Raw genomic sequence first — 25,752 nt, forward strand, 5'->3', positions numbered from 1 at the left:
ATAATAAACATGACGGTGCAAGTTTCAGCTCAAAGGAGACTCATTCTATTATGGAAACTTCCTTTTTACCATGAGAACGAGTTAAAAGTGTTAAGGAAAAGTCTTGAGTTGCAGGATAAATTTTTAGGAATATGGGTCTATTGAGTGACTCTTATATGGGCAATGGGATTTGAGTTAGGAAATATTCAATGTTTGTTTGAAGGCCTAATTCTGTAAATATTGGTTTAAACTATTCTGTATTTAACATTTATGTCATTGTGCTCCCAAGGGCGAGTATTTCTTACCTCTGCAGAAGAGGTGCTAGGTGTGCTGCCAGTTTGGTAAGATTATAATGTAACAGATAGTTGTCTCCTCTGAACATTTAGCTAAGGACTATGGTGAATCAAGTTGTTCAAAGTGTTATGTTAGGTACTAATTATCCAAATTTTAGCATCTTACCGATCTGTTTTAGTTTTGAAAAATAAAGTGATTACATTTTTGTGCGGTAATATATGGGAAGATATGCAAGTTAAAGCTTGACTCAGTTGTTAGCACATCTCACCTCTCTGGTCAAGCCCCATTGCAGAACACCATCTAAGCTGACAATTCAGTGCAGTACTCAGAGAGGCAATGTTGGAGCTGCTGTCTTTCAGATAAAATGTTAAACCCAGGCCCCATCTGTCTGTTCAGGTACACATAAAATATCTCATGGAAGCATTCAACAAGAAGCAGGGAATTTGTCCAGTGTCCTGGCCAACAGCAATCCCTTAACCAACTCCTTCATTAAGAGATTAACTTTTCGTCACATTAATTGTCATCAGTGGCTCAGTAGTCGCACTTTCGCCTCTGAGTTAGAAGGTATTTGTTTGAGTTGCACTCGACAGATTTAAGCACTAAATCTAAACTGATAATCCAGTGCAGTACTGAGTGAGTGCTATACTGTAGGAGGGGCCGTTATTCAAACGAGACGTTAAGCCAAAGTCCCCTCTGCCCTCTCAGGTGAACATGAAAGATCCCATGGTATGATTTTGAAGGGTAGGGGTGTTCTCCCCAGTGTCCTGGCCAATACTTATCCCTCAATCAACATGACAAAAAACAAGTTATCTGGTCAATATCACATTGCAGTCTGTGGGAGCTCACTGCCTACATCCTTATGTGTGTATCATGCTAACCCCTTGACCCTGCCTTCTCAAGTTCACTCCAGCACATCACTCGTCACACCAACTTACCTTGCAGATGCATCTATCCCTGTCTGTCTATGCATTTCCTCACATCCCTGTTTGTCCATCCACCATTGACATTCACTTTCATCTTAATGCAATGTCATTCCTTTCCCTCAGAGTCATCCTCAACAAATGTTGTTCATTCATCCATTCAATACATTCATTACTCTCACTGATAGGTCTGTTCTTTCCCTCCTTGCTGGAGAAGAGAACACAGAACATGAGGGAGAGGCAGACAGCCAGTGGTGGTCCTCCATCAATCTTGCAACTAACATCTGCAGAGGAGGAGGCACTGGAATTGAGCAGAGTTTAGGCAAGCTTGGTGGTTGGAGATGGGGATATGGGAAGATGGGGGCCTCCCAGCTACCTAGTGACAGAATTAAATATCAGACAGCCACAGGCATAAAACACTCACTCATGTAGACTTGCTGTCAGCAGCCAGTGAAATATGATCATGTGCATAATGATCAATTAAAATATTCTTTGCTCGGGCATTCTAACGCATGTTTTTAATCTCTCACAGGGCTTTCAAACATCCCACAGGAGATGGTGCAGGAAGACGATTCTGACTCCTCAGAGGAGGTCACTCACTCTGAGGGTGCACTGTCAAGGATTCATGCAGACCATGCACCAGCTCAGATTCTCACACTACAGTGCGACCAGTAAGGAAGGCAGTTGAGCTTTCGCCTGGTGACTCACACATTAAAAGTGAGCAAAAGCCGATGGTGGAGACAGGAACAGCAGTGGAAAGTTCACAGGATGCTCCCAGCTCTGCTCAATTGGACGTAGATGCTGAACCTTTGGGGTTGTCAATGAACAGGATACTTCTAGATGTACTGGCAGGCTTTGCAGCTGCACTGTGCACGCACGCAGAGAGATTGGAGGAGTCTGTCTCAAGCATGAGTGGCATGAAGTAGCAGGCATTTACAATGATGTCTTCATCCATTGAAAGAATGGCCATATGCAGCATCAAGCATGCAGTCAAACGAGAGCATGCAGGCTCTCGGCAATGCTTGCACACTATGGGCGGGGGTGGGGGGCCCACAGAATAGTGACAGAAGTTGGGGATGGAGGGTCCGTCGCCTTCCCGTCACTTTGAGTCGGGGCAGGAAAGGCCAAAGACAGCCTCCCGCCCAGATGCCAATTAAGGCTCTTAAGTGGCCAATTAATAACCAATTAAGGGCCTCTTCCCGCTGCTGCTGGAATTAAAGCGGTGGCGGGGGTTGGGGGGGCGGGGTGCCTCCACCACGCCAGGAGGTCGCCCAGTAAAAAAAAGGCTTGGGGATGGTCTCCTCTGTGGGCAATCTCAGACCTATGGAGGGCCCCCTTTGCTGACCCTCCCCCACCCCCTCAAAGACCATCCTCCCCTCCCCCTTGCTGGGGCCTGCTGGACTGCCCCTGGCAACCCTGCTTTACTTAACTTGGATTTGGGTCTCCAGCACTGCACCTGCTCCCAGGCCTGGTGTAATACTGGCAGTGGCCACTGCTCAGTGGTGCTGCCATTACTGCTGAGCTGCCAGCCCACTGATGGCTGGCAGCTCTGCGAGGTGGGTCCCCATCCTTAAAGGGATCTCGGCGCCGGGCAGTTAATTGACCAAGCACTGTTGAATTGCGCTGGGAGGGCTCCAGAGGGTTGAAGAGGGGTTCCCCTCGTCTTTTTGGCCAGTGCTGAGACCCCTGCTCCCTTCACTAAATTCAGCCCTGTTAATGCTAACTTAAACATGATTTATGAAACCTTGGTCATTCATCATCCCACAGATCTGTAGCAAAGTGTTCTCCACTTCATTGCTAGCAGGAAAGTGTGGGTCAATCACGAGGGGGATTGCGGTGAAAGTGGATATGGAACTGAGGTAAAAGCAAAATACTGCAGATGCTGGAAATCTGAAATAAAAACTCTGCTTCTCTCTCCACAGATACTGCCAGACCTGCCGAGTATTTCCAGCATTTATTGTTTTTATTATGGAATTGGGGTCTTGGCTTAAAGTGCCTTCACTTCTCACATGTTGCTCCACCTCCAGCTCAGTCAGTCGTCCTCATGCTGCCTTCTGTCCTGATGTCTGAGTCTGCCCCTGCAGATTTTGGCGGGGCCCTCATCGGCACCAAAACTCAGAGGATGTTGGCCAAGAGCATCACAGCCGTCAGAGCAGGGATCTGAGCAGCTTGCATCTACCTCTGCTGAAACCACAGGGGTTGCACCATATTGAAGCACTAGGAAAAGGAAAAGTAAAGATTTGTAGTTACACAAGGGTGTTCACATGGGTGTATTACACGGCATTACATTGTTATGTTTCTATTTCATTTTTGAGCCACACAAATATTACTTATTTACACCACTTTCCCATTTTGCCCATTTTTGGCTGCTGCCTGACAAGTGTCCTTTCCTGGTGATGAATAGTAAGACAAAAATTGATGCCGCACAATGGGGGGCTGTGCAAGGGATGCTTGGTTGACTTCAGGACTGCTTTGTGTAGGAGGAAGTGAGTTTAGCATTTGGCTGCCTGATGGGTGCACTGGTGGGACCTAATTACTGAACCTCACCATTATGAGGGCATCCTGGGCAGCAATGCTGCTGGTGCATTGGCTGCATCATGTTCCTCCTCCTCTTCTTCCTCCTCCTCGTTTGCCTCTGAAGAGATTGTGTCTTGCTCCTCCTGAAAGTCCAAACCTCACTGCTGTGGAATATTGTGCAGAGCGCAGCACACGACTGTCTGGAGACCTTGGTTGGTGTGTATTGAAAGGCAGATCCACAGCTGTCAAATTACTTGATGCACATCTTCAACATCCCGATTGTTTGATCAATGATACAGCTAGTTGTCATATGGCTTTTGTTGTATTGGTCCTGGGCCTCATTCCTTGGGTTTCTGACAGGTACCATCAGCTACATTTTGAATAGGTAGCCCTCACCTCCATGCAGCCAGCCGGTAACCTCGCTTCGAGGTGCAAGAGATCCGTCATGGTGGACTGCAGCAAGATGGGAGCTCCATGGCACCTGCCTGGGAATCTTCTGCGTGCCTGCATAATCATCTTTTCTAGTCCCATACTAGCTGCACACTGATGAAGTGGAAGTGCTTGTGGTTCAAGAATACTCCTGAGAGATCTGGGAGTGCATTCATTTCCACATAGCCAATGACACCCTGCAGCTGTGAGAAGACAGCTAGAGCTGCAAACCTGAGTATCTGCCCACCCTAACTAACATCATTGGTGGCAAACTGTACATAATTGCCTGCCCTGGCAAGCATGGCATCGATCACCTATGTAATCCATTTGTGAGCTGCCGACTGCAAGATTCTGCAAATCTCTGCAGAGCCCTGTCAGGATCCAGGGCAAAGAAATTGAGTGTGGTGGTGACTTTTACAGCCACTGATAATGCGTAACCACCAGGTCCACCTGGCAGCAGGTCTTCTTCCAGTCGGTTCCAAATATCTGCCATGACCTTATGCGATACCCTGAGTCTCCTGAGGCACTAGTTTTCTGATATGTCCAGGAAGCTGATCCTCTTTGCCTTTACACCCTGTGCTGCAGGAATCGTGTCTGCGAACTGCACCTCTCTGCTCATTCCCTATCTCCTGTGACATTCCAGACCTGTGAGGAGAAGGCTGCTGCTGCTCCTTCTAGTGATGCACCTCCTGTGCTCTTCCTACTGCTGCTGGTGATGTTGATGCTGCTGGTCATCTTGGTCCAAGTTAATACAGCTGATCTGATAAATTACTGCTGCAAAGTGCATATCAGATGCAAAGTAGTGAAATTAACCTGTAAAGTAGTGAAAGCAACCTTTCAGAACAAGTACTGTGAGCAAAAGCCTTTCACAAAATTCGGCAAGAAGTCTGCTGTGAGGTTTTAGTACTGTTGGGAATTTTTGCCTGTCATTTCTTCAATCTCCTCAATTGGTACTGTTCTCTCGCCTTGCTTTCACTGGTGAATTCAAGGAAACCTGGGAAACCTGTGCACCCACAGCCAAATCCCCAAACCCATGTTAAAATTGCTCTTAAGGAGTTAGTAACATATTTGGGTCTGATTTTAACTCACTGACTTACACAGGGTTAAAATCAGGCCCCATTGAAATTAACAACTTGCATCCCCTGAAGGGATTTCTTACACTCGACCTAATGTGCTGCAGTTAAATGCGGAGGGTTGGAGGCGGCTTCCTGATGCACTGTCAATTTCAACACTTTTAACGCCCCCCCACCCCCACCCACTCCCAAACCCACTCGCTCCTCCAAGTTAAAAATCACCCCTAAGTATTTCGGTAATCAGGGGATACCTTGAAAAGAAGATAACTCAAGATTAAACCTGTGATAGAAAATGCTTTTTATAGCATAATGCCACCGACACATTTATTCCTCTTTATTTCAGTGTTTAAGTTTAGAGAGGGTTACAGTCACACCCAGAAGTCTGTGAGAAATATGTTCTGAAGAACATAACTTAAGCTCTTGTGGACTGATTTAGTCTTTATTGTTTTCCAAGTACGTTGCAATATCAGTAGTTTTCATGTAATTATCTTGCAAATAAATCTGAATATTGGTTTTAGTCTGAACATAGCTGTCTAATTGTTTTTTACTGCTTTCAGATCATTCTGGACAGCAGGATAGCCATTGTATGTGGTTCCTTGTCTGTAATCTGTAATCAAAAGGATAATGGTTAGTCCCGTGGTAAACTACCCCTTTCACAGAACACATGAAGGTTCAATTTCAGTTAAAGGGACGCTGTTTTTGATTATGGAAACAGTTGGCCTGAAATTCTGCTCATACCGTGGGGCAGAACCCTGCTGGGATAATGCCCTCAGGAGGCAAAGGCAGAGGAGAGAGGAATAAACTTTTGCCAAACCCCTTATGTCAAGTGACCATCTCCGGAAGAGATTACAGAGCTCCTCTGAGGATTCCACCCAGTGCACCACTTGACTGGTCCAAGGGAACCTATAGTCGTTGAGAGCAAATGTGATCTCTGTAAAATGTTTTAAGGGGCTACTGTCTCTTCTGGGTGCAGAGGAACAATTTTGCACTTACTTTCTCAGCCTATTAAGGGCCTCTGAGATCCACATTAGAGCAGCAGGGACTCTGTTGGAGTGGGCCGTACTGATATGTTGTAACACACAGGGGCCACTCACCCCGTGGATGCAAACTCCTCTACCCCTTAGATTGGGACATGATCTGCATCTTTTGTGCATGAATGCATTGAAAGGCCATTCTGTCAAACTCATACGAGTGGAGAGAATGAATTGGAATTTTAGACCCAGTCTTTTTTCCATGAACATAATTTAAAGTACTGAGAGAAAGCCTGAACTGTAACACTGTAAAACTGTACAGTGGCCTCCATATGCTTATAATTTAACTTCTAAGTATTAACATCACAATAACTTCTCAGAGTATTTAATCAAGATAATTTGCAAATAACTTTTTAACTGTCATTACCATTGTGTTCCTTTGACTGAAACCATAAGCTGTATATATTACGAAAAATAATAGATGGGTGGAATGAGTAAGAATATTGAAGTTTGATCTTAGGGTTCAGATCACATCCATAAACCACTGGTGGTTTATGACATCATCTGTACCCCTTGATTAAATTACAGTGTGATTACTCACTCCCCTTGAACCATAATTCACGCTCTTCCCCCACTCCTGTTACCCTTGTTGTTACTGCATGCATAAGATGGACATCTGGTATGAATTGTTTTGTTCATAATATAACAACAGGCCATGTTCTGGAAGACCAATTGTACCTCCCAGATCTGTGGCTCCCTCGAATCATCTCTCCATGTACGAACAATGGAACATGAACTACCCATTTTAATTTCCACATGTGATTTCTACATTCTAACGTAAGCTGTGCAGATCATTCTGGAGATTAAGATTATAAATACATATAATTATAAATGTTAAGTCCTCAATAGGGCAAATACAAGAATAGTAAATGATATTTTCAGAATAAAATTGATATTCATGCACTCTCATTTTGCTGACTCATTGAGAAATGTTTTCGGTTTGTTTCACTAGATTTTCCTCCAGTATTCTTCCTATTTTTTGAATGGTCTGAGGGTGGAAATGGAGAAAATCCATCTGTAAAGCACTGCCTGAAAGTGTGGTGAGAACAGATTCAATAGGTACTTTCAAAAGGGAATTGGATAAATACTTGAAACGAAAGCATTTGCAGGGCTATGGGAAAAGAGCAGAGGAGTGGGACTGATTGGACGGTTTTTTCATAGAGCTGGCACAGGCACGATGTGTCAAATGGCCTCCATTTGTGCTGTGTAATTCTATGATTCAATGAAAAGGTGTATGGGGTGTGCAGACGTGCTGCTGAATCATTGCAACAGCAAACTGTCTTCAACATTTTCTCTTCCCTCACTGGAAGCCGACTACAATGGTCACTGGTTGCTTTAGCTCCTCACAGTGGCGACTTCACTCCCCTACTGGCTCTAGCCACCACCCCCCCCCCCCATCCCACCCTCCTGAGAACACCTCAGTGAAAGAGATGCTGAGGCATGGTTGTGCCAGGGCTCAGGTGTTGCAGAAAGCCACAAAGGACACAAAACTAGCGACAGTAGACCTCTGTGTTCCTTTTTCAGAGCTGCCTGGTAAGTTTATTTTTAAAAAATGTTTTCAAACTATTTTTGGAAAAGGTTTATTTTGAAGTTTAATGTTGTAAACTGGGCCTCAGGAAAGGAAAATACAGCGGATGCTAGCAATCTGAAATAAAACAGAAAGTGATGGAAATACTCAGCCGGTCTGACAGCATCTGTGGAGAGAAAAACAGAGCTAACGTTTCAGGTCAGTGACCTTTCATCAGAACTGGCAAAGGTTAGAAATGTAATAGGCTTTGAGCAAATGTAAGGGGGATGGGGGAAGAAGAACAAAAGGGAAGGTGTGTGATAGGGCAGAGGGCAGGAGAGATTAAATGACAAAGATGTAATGGAATAAAAGGGGAAGGGAGCAGTAATAGCCGTAGTGAAAGACAAAGCATTTGTCCAGAGTATAAAGGGCAGAATAATGAATAGCTCAGTCTGCAAGCATGACCCAAGCTTTCAGTTGCTTGCCATTTTAATTCACCACGTTGCCCCCATGCCCACATTTCTGTCCTCAGCCTGTTGCATGTTCCAGTCAAGCTCAATGCAAGCTCGAACAGCACCTCATCTTCCGATTAGGCACTCCACAGTTCAACAACTTTTGACCATGACTGCCATTTTGATTGATTTTTACCATCTGCCAGTCTTGAACTTGTCATAGAGTCATTTGCGGTAAAGATGGAGGCCATTCGGCCCATCAAGATCATGCCAGCTGTCCACAGAGCTATGCTGTCTATCCCACTCCCTGGCCCAATCCCTGTAAGTCTATTTCCTTCAAGTGGCCATCCAACTTCCTCTTGAAGTCTTTGATCATATCCACTTCCACCACCCTTATGGGCAGCCAGTTCCAGGTCATTGCCATCCACTGCTTAAAAAAGTCTTTCCTCATATTGCCCCTGCATCTTGTTAATGGGAACAACTTTTCCTTGTCTAACTTATCTAAGCCTGTCATAACCTTGCACACTTCTATGAAATCTCCCCTCAATCTCCTTTATTCTAAGGAGAACAAATCCAGCTTTCCCAAACTAACCTTGTAACTAAAATCCTCCATCCCTGGAACCATTCTGGTAAATCTACTCTGCACCCTCTCAAAGACCCTCACATCCTTCCTAAAGTGTGGTGACCAGAACTGGATGCAATACTCCAGTTGGGGCCTAACCAGAGCTTTATAAAGGTTCAGCGTAACTTCCCTCCTTTGTACTCAATGCTTCTATTTCTGAAGCCCAAGATCCCATATCCTTTACTAACCGCACTCTCAATATGTCCTGCCACCTTCAAAGATCGATGCACATGTACCCGCGCCCCCTATCCCCCCGGCCCGGTCTCGCTCTTCCTGCACACTCTTTAGAACTGTGCCATTAAGTATATATTGCCTCTCCCTATTCCTTCTGCCAAAATGCATCACCTCACACTTGTCAGTATTAATTTCCATCTGCCACCTCTCTGCCCATTCTGCTAGCAATGTTGTGTTGCAGGTGGTTCATATCATCCTCACTGTTTGCCATACCTCCAAGATTGTCATCAGCAAATGTTGAGATTCTACTCTGGATTCCGAGATCCAAGTTATTTATATTGCTACGAGTGCTTCCTTTTTTTGTTAAATTTTGAGAATTTGTGTTTTAAAACTGAAAAGGAATCCATGGATATTTTTTTTTTTACCAGGGTCACTGAGAGGTCTGGCTTTGAAAACAAACAGTTACTAGAAAGCATCTGTTTTCAAATAATAACCCAGCAGTGGTTGATTTTGATTTGGAGAAGATGTTTGCAGAGAAGTAATGGGTCAAGATTTAGAGGTCAGAAGGCTTGACTTCTGGAATGTTTTTGGTTTCACTTTGAATTGTTTTCAGACAGTTGGGGATGAACAGTGGTTTGAAAAGCAGTTGGAGAAAACTTGCCAAGAAGAACAAACCACTCCAACTCAGTCTGTTCCAACAGTTTTGAAAAAGCCTGCCAGTTTTCCATCTCTCGAGGAGCTGAAAAGCAAGAGTCAGAAGCAGACTGAAACTGTGGCTGCATTCCTCATGTAAGGCCTGTGTTTGAAACCTCTACTGTTACTAACAGTTGAGCAATGTGTCTAGGGGTCTGTTACTATCTTCACCTGGTCTTATTGTAACAGGGTTTAATTTTAAACACACTGTGTTTTGAGCTCCCACTTTGTGAATTCTTGTTCACAACATTCCAATTATAAGGCAAAGAAATGAGCACAAACAGGCTTTCTTTCATTTAAAGAAGAAAGATGGAATTTATTAAACCTTAAACTTAAACTCAAATATGGTTAACACCTATGGATATATGACACACCCATGCTACCATGCACATGCGATACACACATGCAAATAGGGACAGAAAAGAGCAGAAGAAAAGATAAATAGAACAGTTTGAGGTGATAGCTTGTTACTGTTTCCCGAGCTCACTGTCATTCTTGATTGAAGATGTGGTCTTGCTTTCGTTGGGGCCCAGTAGTCTTCTTAAAACCTTGTTCATGTAGGAAACCTTTCTCTCTTTGAGTTTCACGTGTTTTCACAAGATTCAGTTCTGTGGGAAGGAGATGGAAGAAGGCAGACAGGAGTGGTTGTATTTCTTGCTTCAGTTCCAGGAGAGATCTTTACTCCATGAGCACTTGGCTTTGTCTCAGTTCAAATACTTTGTTGGGAGTTTAAATACAAAAACTCCATCCAGCTAATCATGTGACTAAAACTGGTTTGACCATTTTTTCTGTGTATTGGGGAAGCAACGACTGGGTCCCTTTTGTTCCAACACTGCTAGTTACGATACAAAAATGTATTTCCTGTCAGGGGCTTGCAATTTTAAGTTTTAATGTTCAGGTGGTGAAAAAATTCATTCACCAATCTTAAAGCTCATTAAAACTGGTCTGTTCTAGGTGCCAGGGCTGCTTTAATTTTCTTTTTCTTTCCTCAGGAGAGTTAGTAGGGGGCTGGGTCTATCGTGAACTCCCTGATTCATGTAAAGATTTTTGGCTTCACGGGATGGACGGTTCCCTTTTTCTCTGACTGTGGGGGAGGAGCTTTTGTTACTCTCCCCTTTGTTCTCTGGGACACTTCTACCTGCAGGTATTTGTGCAGACTTAACTGCATTCTCCTGTGACACTTCAACTAGGCGAGGCATTACCCTCACAGTTTCTCTGCCCCTTAGAGGTCTCTCTTTGTCTCAGCAGGTTCCTGTAAATGCTGTTAGCAATTCTGGTGGGGTGCTAGAGTCTGAATTTACATAGGAGAATGTGGGTTCTAACTTTTCACATTTTTCTGGGTTGGTTGACTGGTTGGTAGGGGTTTTCATTTGGGATTCTTCCCGGACTTCCTTTAACCTGCCCTCTTGGTCACTTTTTCCCCTTCTCTGTCTAAACTTTTGCCAGCCATGTGCCTGCCTGTCCCCTTTTGTTCTCGGCAGGGATCCCTTACAGTTCACCAGCCCTCTGCTGGAGGCTCCTCCTAACACCAGTACAATACTTAGGGGTGCAGATTTCACTGTAGGTTGGGGATTCCCCTCAAACTGGCATATGTGGCAACTCCTGCAGTACCCCACTATATCCTTGTGGAGTTTTGACCAGTCAAACTGCTGGCTTATTTTTGGTCTTTCGTATACCGACATGTATAGCTACTGGAGTCTCGTGGGCCCTTCTTAATATTTCTCCCCAGTACCTCTGTGGCATCAATAAATGGTGAACTACTGTCCACTCCTGGCCCTCAAGTCTGTGAGGAGAACTCCATTTCCTCATCAGTACCTCATTCTTTAAATAGTAGCTGTCAGGGACTCCCTCTGCTTCACTTTCAGACTGGGCAGCCTGTGCGAACTCTTGCAATATTGGGTCGGTTCGCTGAACCTCAGCTAGGGAAAATCCATTTAATTAATTCCCTAGGTCTCCTAACTTTCCAAAGAAAGTCTTGGCCAGGTAGACATCATGGTCATTTGCCTGCAGTGCCAATGCAGTCTCCTCTGGGGGAGCTGGTTTGATCATGGCCTGACCCACTACATATTCAAGGACACTGCAGGGGAACGTCTCCTGCTACTGCCCTGTCTCTCTGACCTCCTGCGGTCTTTCTTTCACTACTCAGGGGGCTACCACCTTCACCCCTGCCAGATCATTACCTAGGAGCAGGTCAACCCTGTCCACAGGCAAACTAGGGACAATCCCTACTGTCACCAGTCCCAAAACTAGGTTGCACTCCAAGTGCACCCGGTGTACAGGTACAGGCATACACTACCCTCCAATACCATTCACCACCATTCTGGTATTCACTGCACTCTTTGGCGGAAGGGTCAGGCCTTTTCCCAGTAAAAAGGATCTGGTGGCCCCTGTGTCCCTGAGAATCACTATGGGCTTGTTTACCCCACTTGAGGGATATGGTGTTACTTTCCCTTCAAAAACAAAACCCTGGTAACCTTCAGGAATCCTATTAACTTTTCCTGCACTGGCCGTTGTAAGCTTCCTGGGTTGCACTCTTACTGCAGTTAAAGCCACAGCTTGTTCTGTGCTTTCCATCAGGGGCCCATCTGCATTGAGTGGGTGTGCCTTGATTAACCCTACTGGTTCCCCCTTTAATTTCCAGCAGTAAACTTTTAAGTGCCCTGCCTTATTACAATGGAAGCACCCAGGTCTCCGGGTCTAACTTTGCTCACAGCACCTTCCTTTTTGGCTGGAGGAGTGCCCCTGGGTCTCCTAATTTCCTTTCTCTTACAGGACTGCCTGGGCAGATATCACCTTCCCACCCTTTGTCCTTTTCAGATGTGTGGGGGTGATCAGGAATGGTTCTCCCCTGGGAAACCGACTTATAAATTAAAGCAAATTCATCGGCCAGAATGGCTGCTTGCTCGGCTCCCTGGGTTTTTGTTGAGAATGGGAGAGAGTTTTTAAATTCCGCTGACAGGATTACTTCTCTGAGGGTCTCATAGCTGAGTTGTATTTTTAAAGCCCTCAGCCACTGGTCAAAAGCCAGCTGCTTGCTTCTTTCAAACTCCAGATAAGTTTGATTGGCTTGCTTTTTGAGGGTTCTAAACTTTTGGCGATAGGCTTCGGGTACTAATTCATATGCCTCGAGAATAGCATTTTTGGTCGGTTCATAATCTGATGAACTCTAATCTGGCAACAAGGAATAAACGTCATGGGCTTTTCTGGTTAGTTTGCTTTGCAGTAAAAGAGACCAGGTCTCAGCTGGCCATTTTAGCTGCCTTGCCAGTTTCTCGAAAGACACGAAAATGCTTCCACATCATCCTGTTTGAATTTTGGAATTAATTGAGCAAGTTTTAGCAATTTTGTACCCATCCCTGAATTCTGCTCCTTCGTATTGGCCATGCTTTCACTAGGGTTACTCTGTCACCCCCTTGTTAACTCAAGCCGCCATAACTCTCTTTCTTCGCATTCCTTCCGGAATATTCATTCTCTCTCTCTCTCTCCTGCCTTTCATTTTCTTCACGTTCCTTTTGGAAGGCTCTTTCTTTCTCCCTCTCCTGTCACTCACTCTTTCTTGTTCCCTGTCTTCCAATTCAAGTTTCCTTTGTTCTAGTTGTACCTTTGCTAGCAGTACCCTGTCTGGGTCTGCTTCTAACACTGCCTTTGCTTCTTCAGATTCAAGGGAAAAATGGTTGGCCACTAGCCTTAGGAGTTCAGACTTCCTAGCCTTCCTAGACCACGTACAGTGATCCCACACTGCTCAGCCATTTTTCTCAGCTCTTCCATAGACAGTGCTTTTAACATATCTCAAGTTACTTCACCCTGGCTTGGAGAGCTACACGCTTCAGTTGCAGAAATGTTAGTATTCAATCACACACAACCACAAGAAAACCTGTATTGATATTTTGCTCTTTTTGATTGGGAACAATTTAGTCCCCACTTCCAATTTCACTTGTTCGTCTGTGGGTAATAATCCGGATGTTAGCACCCAATTTCTGTTACGACCAGTTGAGCGCTGTTTCTAGCATCTATTACTATCGTCACCAGGTCTTATTGTAACAGAAATAAAAACAAGAAATGCTGGAAATACTCAACAGCTCTGGCAGCATCTGTGGAGAGAGAAGCAGAGTTAATGTTTCAAGTCAGTGATCCTTCATCAGAACTGGCAAATGGGGTGGGGCAAGAGATAATGAAAGACAAGGTGTTGATAGGACAGAGGGTCACAGAGAATAACTGACTGGAAGGTCATGGAGCAATGGAAAATTGTATGTTAATGGTGTGGTGAAAGACAAAGCGTTAGTGCAGAGAAGGTGTTAATTGATTAAAAAATGAACAGCCCTGGCCCAAAGCAGAAACATGAATAAAATAGTGGGTAGGCACATGGTAAAAAAAATGAATGATGAAACAACCTAAACACAGATGTTGACAGACCTGCTGTGTATTTCCAGCATTTCTTGTTTCTATTTCAGATTTCCAGCATCTGCAGTATTTTGCTTTTATTTTAGTGTTTAATTCACTGCCACTTCTTTTCCAATAATGCCTACCATGAAGAAGTTCTGCTCTTCTCTATGACAAAATTTTTGTTTGTCTTTTTTACCTTGTTCACCTTCATTGCTTTCTATTTCCCTCCTGGTGTTTGATAAAGTGTCTACCAAAACCTGTTTTCACACCACATCTCCTTCCTCAGTGACTGTCTCCAGCTCCGACTAATTCCACGTGGATTCCAACTGAAGCTGCATCCTTCATGTTTTGAATCCACCCAGGATTACAGATATCTCCGACAAATACGACGTTCCTCGGTCTGCTGTTCTTGCCGCAACCTGAGATCTACACTCAGTGCCATGTGCCGCCACATGTACATACTGGATCTCTCGCTGCAGAAGCACTGCCTCACCCTATCTCAAAGCTGTTCTACTCTGCAGTTTCAGTTCATCCTTCATCTTATCCGACGCATTAACAAAAACATTTTTTCTTCCTTTCAGGTGTTAAGGAACGCAAGCTCCAGCAGCTGATGGGACTAATGCATCTCCAGATCCTTCTTCCCCTTCTCTTCCCTCTCACCCCACTGCTTCTGATATGATCCTTTGCCGTGTGTTCAGTATACCCTCTGACCTTCCCCTTTCTGACGCTGAATGTTCTTTACTCAGCAAAGGACTCAGTTTTATTCCCTTACGCCCCCACCTCAATGAATTTCTCACTCGGCATTACATGGAGCTCTTTTTCCGTCGCCTTCGCCTCCGTGCTCATTTCTTTGACCAGGAATCCTGCCCCCGACCAGTGGACCCATTCACCCGCCTCCAGCATTCTCCTTCCACCTGGACCCCTCCCCCGGGCATCTGACCCACTCTTGATCTTTTCATTGAAAACTGTTGGTGAGACATTGGCCGTCACAATTTCTCTGCCTCACTCACTCTAACCTGTCACCCTCTGAACTTGCTTCACTCCGTTCATTGTCATCAAACCTGCAGACAAGGGTGGTGCTGTTGTTGGCTGGTGCACCGACCTCTACCTTGCAGAGGCTGAGTGCCAACTCTCAGACACTTCTTCCTACGTCCCCCTGGACCATGACCCCACCACCGAACTTCAAGCTACTGTCCAGAGGACTGTCACTGATCTCATCTCTTCTGCAGATCTTCCCTCTATAGCTTCCAACCTTATAGCCCTGCAACCCCGGACAGCCCGCTTTTACCTCCTTCCTAAAATCCACAAACAGGAATGTCCTGGCAGACCTATTTTCTCAGCCTGTTCCTGCCCCACTAAACATATTTATTCCTATCTTGACTCTATCTTTTCTCCTCTGGTCCAGTCTCTTCCCACCTACATCAGTGACTGTTCCAAGGCCCTATGTCATTTTGACAATTTCCAGTTTCCTGGTCCTAACTGCCACCTCTTCACTATGGACATCCAATCTCTCTACACCTCTATCCCCCATCAGGATGGTTTGCGGGCTCTCTGCTTCTTCCTTGAACAGAGGCCCAACCAGTCTCCATCCACCACCACCCTCCTCCACCTGGCTGAACTTGTTCTCACATTGAACAACTTCTCCTTCAACCCCACTCACTTCCTTCAAGTAAAAGGTGTTGCTATGGGTACCCGCATGGGCCCTAGTTATGCCTGTCTTTTTGTGGGATTTGTCGAACATTCTTTGTTCCAGTCCTACTCAGGCCCCCTCCCCCAACTCTTTTTCCGGTACATTGATGACTGTATCGGTGCCGTTTCCTGCTCCCGCCCCGAACTGGAAAACTTTATCAACTTTGCTTCCAATTTGAACCCTTCTCTCACCTTTACATAGTCCATCTCCGACACTTCCCTTCCCTTCCCTAATTTCTCTGTCTCCATCTCTGGGGATAGGCTGTCTACTAATATTCAGTGTAAGACCATTGACTCCCACAGCTACCTCAACTACACTTCTTCACACCCTGCCTCCTGTAAGAACTTCATTCCATTTTCCCAGTTTCTCCATCTCCGACGCATCTGCTCTGATAATGCAACCATCCACGACAGCGCTTCTGATATGTCTTCCTTTTTCCTCAACCAAGGATTCCCCCCCCCACTGTGGTTGGCAGGGCCGATTTCCCGCACCTTTACCCTCACCTCTTCTTCTCTCTCAGAATCACGACAGGGCTCCCCTTGTTCTTACTTTGCACCCCACCAGCCTTCACATCCAAAGGATCATCTGCCACCATTTCTGCTGCCATTTCCGCCACATCCAGCGTGATGCCACTACCAAACGCATCTTCCCTTCCCCTGTCAGGCTTCCGAAGGGATCGTTCCCTTCGCGACACCCTGAGCCACTCCTCCATTAGCCCCAACAACTCGTTCCCTTCCCACACAATCGCAGGAGGTGTTAATCACTATCCAAGGCCGTAAACACTCCTTTCAGGTGAAACAGCGATTTGCTTGTACCTCTTTCAATGTAATATACTGTATTCGCTGCTCACAATGTGGTCTCCTCTACACTGGGGAGACCAAACGCAGATTGGGTGACTGCTGAACACCTCCACTCAGTCAGAAAGCATGATCCCAAGCTTCCGGTTGTTTGCCATTTCAACACTCCCCCCTGCTCTCACGTTCACATCTCTGTCCTGGGATTGCTGTAGTGTTCCAGTGAACATCAATGCAAGCTCGCAGAACAGCATTGCATTTACCGATTAGGCACACTACAGCCTGCCGGACTGAACATTGAGTTCAATAATTTCAGCACATGATGGGCCCCCCTTTTTATTTGTAGTTATTTTTTTCTTTTTTATTTGTTTATTTTATTTTAGTTTGTTTCATAATTCTTTTTTTCCCATTTGATAGCCAATGTTTTTTTCATTTTATTTATTTATTTATTTTATTTAGAGATACAGCACTGAAACAAGCCCTTCAGCCCAACGAGTCTGTGCCGACCATCAACCACCCATTTATACTAATCCTACATTAATCCCATTACTCTCTCACATCCCCACCTTCCCTCAATTCCCCTACCACCTACCTATACTAGGGGCAATTTATAATGGCCAATTTACCTATCAACTTGCAAGTCTTTGGCTGTGGGAGGAAACCGGAGCACCTAGTGAAAACCCACGCAGTCACAGGGAGAACTTGCAAACTCCGCACAGGCAGTACCCAGAATCAAACCTGGTTCGCTGGAGCTGTGAGGCCGCGGTGCTAACCACTGCGCCACTGTGCCGCCCTATAGTAAAGTGTGTGAAGGAGAAGTGACTGTGGGGAACAGTAAACTTTTCTGTTAAGAACACAAATAGCAGAGGATGGTTTGTGCTTTGGGCCAGGGCTGTTCATTTTTCTGTCAATTAACACCCTATCTGTACTAACGCTTTGTCTTTCAGCACACCATTAACATATCGTTTGCCTTTGCTCCATGACCTTCTAGTCAGTTATTCTCTGTGACCCACTGCCCTATTAACACCTTACCTTTTGTTATCTCTTGCCCCACCCCTGCTTTATTTGCTTAAAACCTATTACATTTATAACATTTTCTAGTTCTGATGAAGGGTCACTGCTCTGAAATGTTAACTCTGCTTCTCTGTCCACAGATGCTGCCAGACCTATTGAGTATTTCCAGCATTTCTTGTTTTTGTTTCAGATTTCCAGAATCTGTAGTATTTTGCTTTTACCTTATTGTAACAGGGTTTAATTTAAAACACACTGTGTTTTGAGCTCCCACTTTGTGAATCCTTGTTCACAACATTCCAATTATAAGGCAAAGAAATGAGCACAAACAGGCTTTCTTTCATTGAAAGAAGAAAGATGATATTTATTAAACCTTAAACTTAAGCTCTAATACGGATATACGATGCACCCATGCGAGCAAGCACATGCGATATACATATACAAATAGGGACAGAAAAGAGCAGAAGAAAAGATAAGTACCAAAGTTTGAGGCAATATCTTGTTACTGTTTCCCGAGCTCACTGTAGTCCTTAATTGAAAATATGGTCTTGTATTTTGTTGGGGCCCAGTCGTCATCTTAAAACGTTGTTCATGTAGGAAACCTTTCTCTCTTTGAGTTTCACGTGTTTTCACAAGATTCAATTCCGTGGGAAGGAGATGGAAGCAGGCAGACAGGAGAGACTGTAATTCTTGCTTCAGTTCCAGGAGAGGTCTTTACTCCATGAGCACACGGCTTTGTCGTAGTTCAAATACTTTGTTGGGAGTTCAAATTCAAAACTCCAGCCAGCTAGTGATGTGACTAAAATTGGTTTGACCACTTCTTCTGTGTATTGGGGAAGCAATGACTGGGTCCCTTTTGTTCCAAAACTGCTAGTCACTATACAAAAATGACTTTCCCGTCAGGGGCTTGCAGTTTTAAGTTTTAATGTTTATGTGGCAAAATAATGGGTGCCTCAGTCTTGATAGGAGGGGGGAATTGCCTGACTCTACCCAAACTGATCTTCAACGTTGCCTGAAAAGAACTGTTCTAGGAAGATCCCAGTGACAGCCGTCTATACGCGTTTGGGATGCCAAACCAAAACAAAAGGCATCTTTCCATATCTTATCTATCTTCTTCAAGAATTGCAAGGATTTAACCCAAGTAATAAAAGTAAAGTACTGCGGATGCTGGAAATCTGAAATAAAAACAGAAAGTGCCGGAATACTCAGCAGGTCTGGCAGTATCTGTGTGAGAGAGAAACAGCGTTAACGTTTCAGGTCAGTGACCTTTCATCAGAACTAGCAAAGTTTAGAAATCTAATAGGCTTTCAGCAAGTGAAAGGGGCGAGGGGGAAGAAGAACAATAGGGAAGGTGTGTGATGGAGCAGAGGGCAGGAGAGATTAACTGACAGGTCATGGGGCGAAGGCAAAGGGAGTGTACTAATGGTGTGGTGAAAGATAAAGCAGGCAGATGCCGGCACTGGAGCACAAACAGAAGCACATCATCACAACATGAGCTCGTCACATGTTCACACAATCCTCCTATGTCCCCATATGGCATCAACAGTAAGGTTGACACTTCATCCTTATGCCTCGCTGTCCGCGATGGCTCTTCCTCCCTCCTCCCCGGCAATCTGCACCGCCTCCTCCTCTGCTGTGGTCAGGAGTCTGAGGTCTGCCAGACCACCCCATGTCTTGATTCACTCACGCTCATTGTGGGTCTGCTTGTACTGCATGAGAAAGTCATGAGTTAATGACATGTCAAGTGACGCCTGACACCCCTTGTTTATGTGCATCAACATCACTCATTCTGGCCTATTAGTTGCACGCTATATCCAGACGCTAGAGTTGCACATTCTCTAGACACAGATGCTATGTGTCACCAAGGCTGATCACGCATTTGACTGCATGGCATGACGCCCACTGACAGACATAAAGTTTAACAGAGCCCACGAGGTACCATTTGTAAAGCTTTGGAATCATCACTTACCCTCGCCGATCTGAACAAGTCATTAACCCATGTCCAACACTGTGTGTAACCTCACGGTTTGAGACCTCCTCCGCCATTTTCATCCAGGCCGCTTTGGCCAGGTGAGAGGATCTTCTGAGTCCATCTGCAGGAAAGAAGACCTCCCGCCTTTCCCTGATGGCCTGGAGGATCACCTGCAGGGAAGCATCGCTGAACCGTGTGGCTGATCTCTGCCTACTGGCTGATGTGGTGGTGGAGATGGAGAGATGACATATAATTAAAAGGGAGGAGATGATGATACGGGAGAGGATGAAAAATGGATGAGAGTAGGTAAGACGTGATAATGATTAAAGGGAGATAACATAGAAAGCTGTTTATCATGGGGAAAATCGGCCAGGCTGCTGATGCTCCATGATTGCAGGGCAGAAAGATTTATAACTGTGCCGTTAATGGTACTTTGCAGAATGACTGTGGGATCCACCAATGAAAAGTCGTTCCTGTCGCATGAATGCACGTGTCTCCTGTGCCTGCCACCAGAACCTAAATCTTAAATAATAATCCCGTGGGAACCAATAAAAAGGGCAGCTGCAGAGGTGCTGCCAACTTCTGGTTCTTCTTCTTCTTTGGCCTCCTTGTCTCGGGAGACAATGGGTAAGCGCCTGGAGGTGGTCAGTGGTTTGTGGAGCAGTGCCTGGAGTGGCTATAAAGGCCAATTCTAGAGTGACAGACTCTTCCACAGGTGCTGCAGATAAAATTGGTTGATGGGGCTGTTACACAGTTGGCTCTCTCCTTGCGCTTCTGACTTTTTTCCTGCCAACAGCTAAGTCTCTTCGACTCGCCACTCTTTAGCCCCGTCTTTATGGCTGTCCGCCAGCTCTGGCGATCACTGGCAACTGACTCCCACGACTTGTGGTCAATGTCACAGGACTTCATGGCGCGTTTGCAGACGTCTTTAAAATGGAGACATGGACGGCCGGTGGGTCTGATACCAATGACGAGCTCGCTGTACAATGTGTCCTTGGGGATCCTGCCATCTTCCATGCAGCTCACATAGCCAAGCCATCTCACGCACTGCTGGCTCAGTAGGGTGTATATGCTGGGGATGTTGGCCGCCTCAAGGACTTCTGCATTGGAGAAATGGTCCTGCCACCTGATGCCAAGGATTCTCCGGAGGCAGCGAAGATGGAATGAATTGAGACGTCGCTCTTGGCTGACATACATTGTCCAGGCCTCGTTGCCGTAGAGCAAGGTACTGAGGACACAGGCTTGATACACTCAGACTTTTGTGTTCCGTGTCAGTGCGCTATTTTCCCACACTGTCTTGGCCAGTCTGGACAGAGCAGCGGACGCCTTTCCCATGCGCATGTTTATTTCTGCATCGAGAGACAGGTTACTGGTGATAGTTGAGCCCAGGTAGGTGAACTCTTGAACCACTTCCAGAGTGTGGTCGCTGATATTGATGGATGGAGCATTTCTGACGTCCAGTCCCATGATGTTCATTTTCTTGAGGCTGATGGTTAGGCCAAATTCGTTGCAGGCAGCCGCAAACCTGTCGATGAGACTCTGCAGACACTCTTCAGTGTGAGATGTTAATGCAGCATCGTCAGCAAAGAGGAGTTCCCTGTTGAGGACCTTCCGTACTTTGGTCTTCGCTCTAAGACGGGCAAGGTTGAACAACCTGCCACCTGATCTTGTGTGGAGGAAAATTCCTTCTTCTGAAGACTTGAAGGCATGCGAGAGCAGCAGTGAGAAGAAGATCCCAAACAGTGTAGGTGCGAGAACACAGCCCTGTTTCATGCCACTCAGGAGAGGAAAGGGGTCTGATGAGGCTGAATTGTGCCTTTCATATTGTCATGGAATGAGGTGATGATACTTAGTAGCTTTGGTGGACATCCGATCTTTGCTAGTAGTCTGAAGAGACCACGTCTGCTGATGAGGTCAATGAAAGCAACGTAGAGGGGCATCTGTTGTTCGTGGCATTTCTCCTGTACCTGGTGAAGGGAGAACAGCATGTCAATGGTGGATCTCTCTGCTCGAAAGCCACACTGTGTCTCAGGGTAGACATGCTCAGCCAGCTTCTGGAGCCTGTTTACAACGACTCGAGCAAAGACCTTCCCCACTATGCTGAGCAGGGAGATTCCACGGTAGTTGTTGCAGTCACCGCGGTCACCCTTGTTCTTTTAGAGGGTGATTGTATTGGCATCGCGCATGTCCTGTGGTACTGCTCCCTCATCCCAGCACAGGCAAAGCAGTTCCTGGAGTGCTGAGAGTATAGCAGGCTTGGCACTCTTGATTATTTCAGGGGTAATGCTGTCTGTCCCAGGGGCTTTTCCACTGGCTAGAGAATCAATGGCATCACTGAGTTCCGATTTTGTTGGCTGTTCGTCCAACTTCTGTTTATGCCATTGGAAATGGCGCGAGATGCATAAAGTACCATTGTTGGTGGGCCTATGTGAGAATACAACTGGAGTGTGGAGGCTGTGAGACTGGAAGTTGGAAGGGAGCAGGATTGTGCCCAGAGCCTAAAACCGGAGCTAATGGGAGCATGGGGCATCCTAAGGACAGAGGAATTGGGAGGGCATATAGTGGGTTCAAGGTAGAAAGTTGGAGCTAGGATGGAGCGCAGCAGTTCTATTGCTTTGACAGTCACAACAAGGACTTCAAACTCAAAGACTTGATAGCCACAAAATACATAACAAGCAAAAAAAAAATTGGAAGTTATAGGGACTGATTTTCCTATCCTCTGAGTGCCTTGTCAAGCTGAGGGCACCTGAGCTTTGCCAAATCCCAGCTGAATTTATGATTTCAGGTAACTTGTTTGTCTACAATATGGACCCAGTGCAGATCCACCTCCTTTAGGGTCTACATCCAGAATTAGGGGCAGGAGACCTGTGAGTCCTGCAGCACTGGCAATGACTGTTGGCCATGGAACTTTCTGGTTGATTTCCAGAAAACAACAGTCATAACACTTCCAGCACTGAGAATATCATAGTCCTTGCAAAAAAAAAGATATCATTTTTGGTTACCTTTGCCTTGCTGCCTGTAACTTTAAGCCCTTCTGATCTTGATAGTAGACCAGTCACATGGGCCAATGACAACTTCTTTTGATGTGCCTGTGTCTGAGTGTCCTTCTGATGACCTTAGAGGGGAACTAGGTGGGAAGGCCGAGAACACCCCCTCCCCTGCTGTTTCTAAGTCTGTCCTTAGTCTGTGTCTGTTGTAGGTGAAGGCACCATAAACCATGACCCTACCCAGGTCCTGGAAATCATAGGGCAACATAAAGGAGGCAGGCACCTGGGGGTAAAGGCCTGCTACCCAACCTGAAACCAATGGGACCTGACAACATGTGTCGGATTCAGGTCGGGTCAGGTTGCACTTCTGGGTCCAGCATTCGGGCTCGGGTCAGGCCAGGTTGGACACACTCTATCACAGGTAAGTGGCTCCACTGTTAATGTCATTTTTTGACTCAAAAGGTGATTTTGTTACAATTATTTTAAACTTGTGCAGATCAGCAACAAAGTGAAAAACGGAAGGTAAGTTAACTGATGGTCGGGTCGGGTCGGGTCGGGTCGGGCGCGGGAAAAAATGGAAGGACTCGGGCCGGGTCGGATGTGGTTCTGTTGGGGTTGGGCCGGGTTTTATTTTGCAGACCCGAGCAGGCCATTACCTTGGGTTAGATCTTGACTTTTGTGATTCTGTAAAATGGGTAATAGTGAGCCAGAAGCCCATATTTACATCTCTCCAGATATTGATTTCCATTGACTTCAATAGGAATAAAAATTGAGAAAGATATAAATTGGGCTGCTGGCTCACAATTGCACAAAGTCAAGGTCTACCCCCATGGGTCACATCTCTGGCCTTTTTTCCTGTGCTTTATGCCTGGGAAATAAGCCATCCCCAGGCACCTAGCACAGGAAGTTTGGCCCCATTGTATGTAAAATAGCTCAGGTTCACAGATCTAAATCAATGTGTTCCTGAGCAGATGTCTTATGCTTTTAGTATTCTGGAAATGGCTGATATTACATTTTTTTTGTTGAGAAACAAGGGTTAATGACTAATGACCAAGACCTCGAGAAGAAGACTTGACAAAATTGTGCTCCCGATGCAGAACTTCACTCAACAGGAGCACTTACAGGCAATTTGGTCCTGGCATCTGCCTGTTCCATGTGATCTTCTGCCAATTAAAGGAATGAACAGAAAAGCATGCAGGCAATCTGACACTCACACCTGAATTCCAGGTCTGTGTCCCCATTGCATGGAGTGCCAATTCGTAAAATATTGTGCAGGATATCACCATGCTGTGGTAGCTTGGGTTTTCCAACCTTGCAGATTGTTGGAGCAATGGAAGACTGAGGTAGGTATGGAGTCCCATAGATTTGAAATTCTGGGAAAGAAGGAGCTGCATTAGAAGTTAATACAATTAGAATTAATTTTGATGCAGCGAAGGTACGAAAATCATGCAGGATAGTCTATTCCCAGTTTAGGAGGAATGGGGGAAAAGTTTCAGAATGTTACTGGTCATGGTAGGATTGACAAAAGAGGTAAGAGGTAATATTGGGGGTAAGGGGGGAATGAGAGATGGGGGAGTTTAATGTAAGGAGTGTGAGTGGTCACTAATTAATAAGACAACAAACAATTCCTCTTGCAATTTATTTCCGTATGTTGCTGCCAGTCATTCTTTAAGGGTGATCTCCTAACTTATTGGAATGGAAGGTATTTGTGCCTTCCACTACTAGTTGTCCCAACTTTAATGTTATAATTTTACTGCATAATAAACATTACACCAAATAGTTAGCTGGAGAAGTGCATGTCAGGTGGATTCTGTCTATTTTGCACCTGTGATGAGAAAAGGAAAGGTTTTGTACACATGTTTAGCTGGTCTGCTATTTGTTGCTATGTTGTGTATAAAAGCACAACATATTAGTAAATCATCTTCACTATTAGTCATGGTGACAATGAAAGGCCTGGTCTGTCATAGATCAGCTCGTTTTTTTTCTTAGTTAAGTCTAGTTAAACATGGAACACAAAAAGCTGAAACTTGCACTTTGACTTATTGACCTGCAATCAATTACCAGGGGATCACTGCAATGAAACAGCAGAAGTGTCACAAACTGAATGTTTAAATATTTAGAAGCATGATTATTTGAACAAGCAAATGCACTGCTAATAAAAACAATAATCACTGTACCCCATTCTGACTGGACTAGATTAACCGATAAGGCACAGTTGTGGCTAACTCATTATTATTGTGACGTCTTGTGAATTATTTTGCTTTTCAGTTTTGACAGGGTCACTGTATTGTGGTTTGGTGCATGCTGCTGTATTGTATATATGCAACATTCTGTTTAAAAGAATAATAACTTTGTCACAGAAACACCCTTCCCACTGACCTTTTCAACATGGATTCAGGCCAATTAAATGTTTATTCAGATAGGTCTGTGCTGTGAGACAAAGAAGTCAAAAGCTTAATGATTTGCAAAGAGAGTTCTATTCTCCCTTAGTATGACTGTTTATATAATCAAGGCATTCCATATGACCTCCTGCTCAGGCCTGTCTAACTCTTTTCAAGTGGAGCTCACGATTTTCACTGTTTCCATTATCGCTGTCAACAATTGAAATTCAAACAGAGAGAGAATATGATAGAGCTGTGGCAGGGTGTATTTGGGGGAGGGGAGGTGATCATAGGTTAATCAAACTATCTTGATTCATTCAATTTAAAATGAAATGTAGCCACCCCTCCCCCACACCCCTAAAGCAAAATATTATCTCTCTGACTCCCAGACAGATCAAAACATTAAACCACTATTTGATAAAGTAAAGGGTTGAATTTTACCGTGGGCTTTGTGACACCAATGATGATGCCAGCCCAATCAGAGGGTTGGTAGCTCTGAAGCCTCAGCAATGCCACCGGGAGCGATGGACACTGCTGAGGTAGGCTAGAGACCTCGAGGGTGTCTCAACATGGAGGTGTCCTCAGACAGGTATTTAAAAATTAAATTTAAGGGGGCCAAGAGCGATAGGCCCTGTGAGAGGGAGGGGAAACCCTCATGGTGTCCTATAGGGGCTGTGAGGGTGGCCTTCCCTGTCCACGGCACCCTCTTTGAGTCATGGAGCCTCCAGGTCCAATGGACCCATAGGCTGCTGCAGGGAGGTGGTCTCCCCACGCTGTGGGGGCCATCCCGCTGTTGGCAAAATGCCGGCGGCCACATAAATTGACTCTTAATACTGCTTTTAA

This window comes from Heterodontus francisci, chromosome 5 (assembly GCF_036365525.1).
Source record: "Heterodontus francisci isolate sHetFra1 chromosome 5, sHetFra1.hap1, whole genome shotgun sequence".
Taxonomy (NCBI): Eukaryota; Metazoa; Chordata; class Chondrichthyes; order Heterodontiformes; family Heterodontidae; genus Heterodontus; species Heterodontus francisci.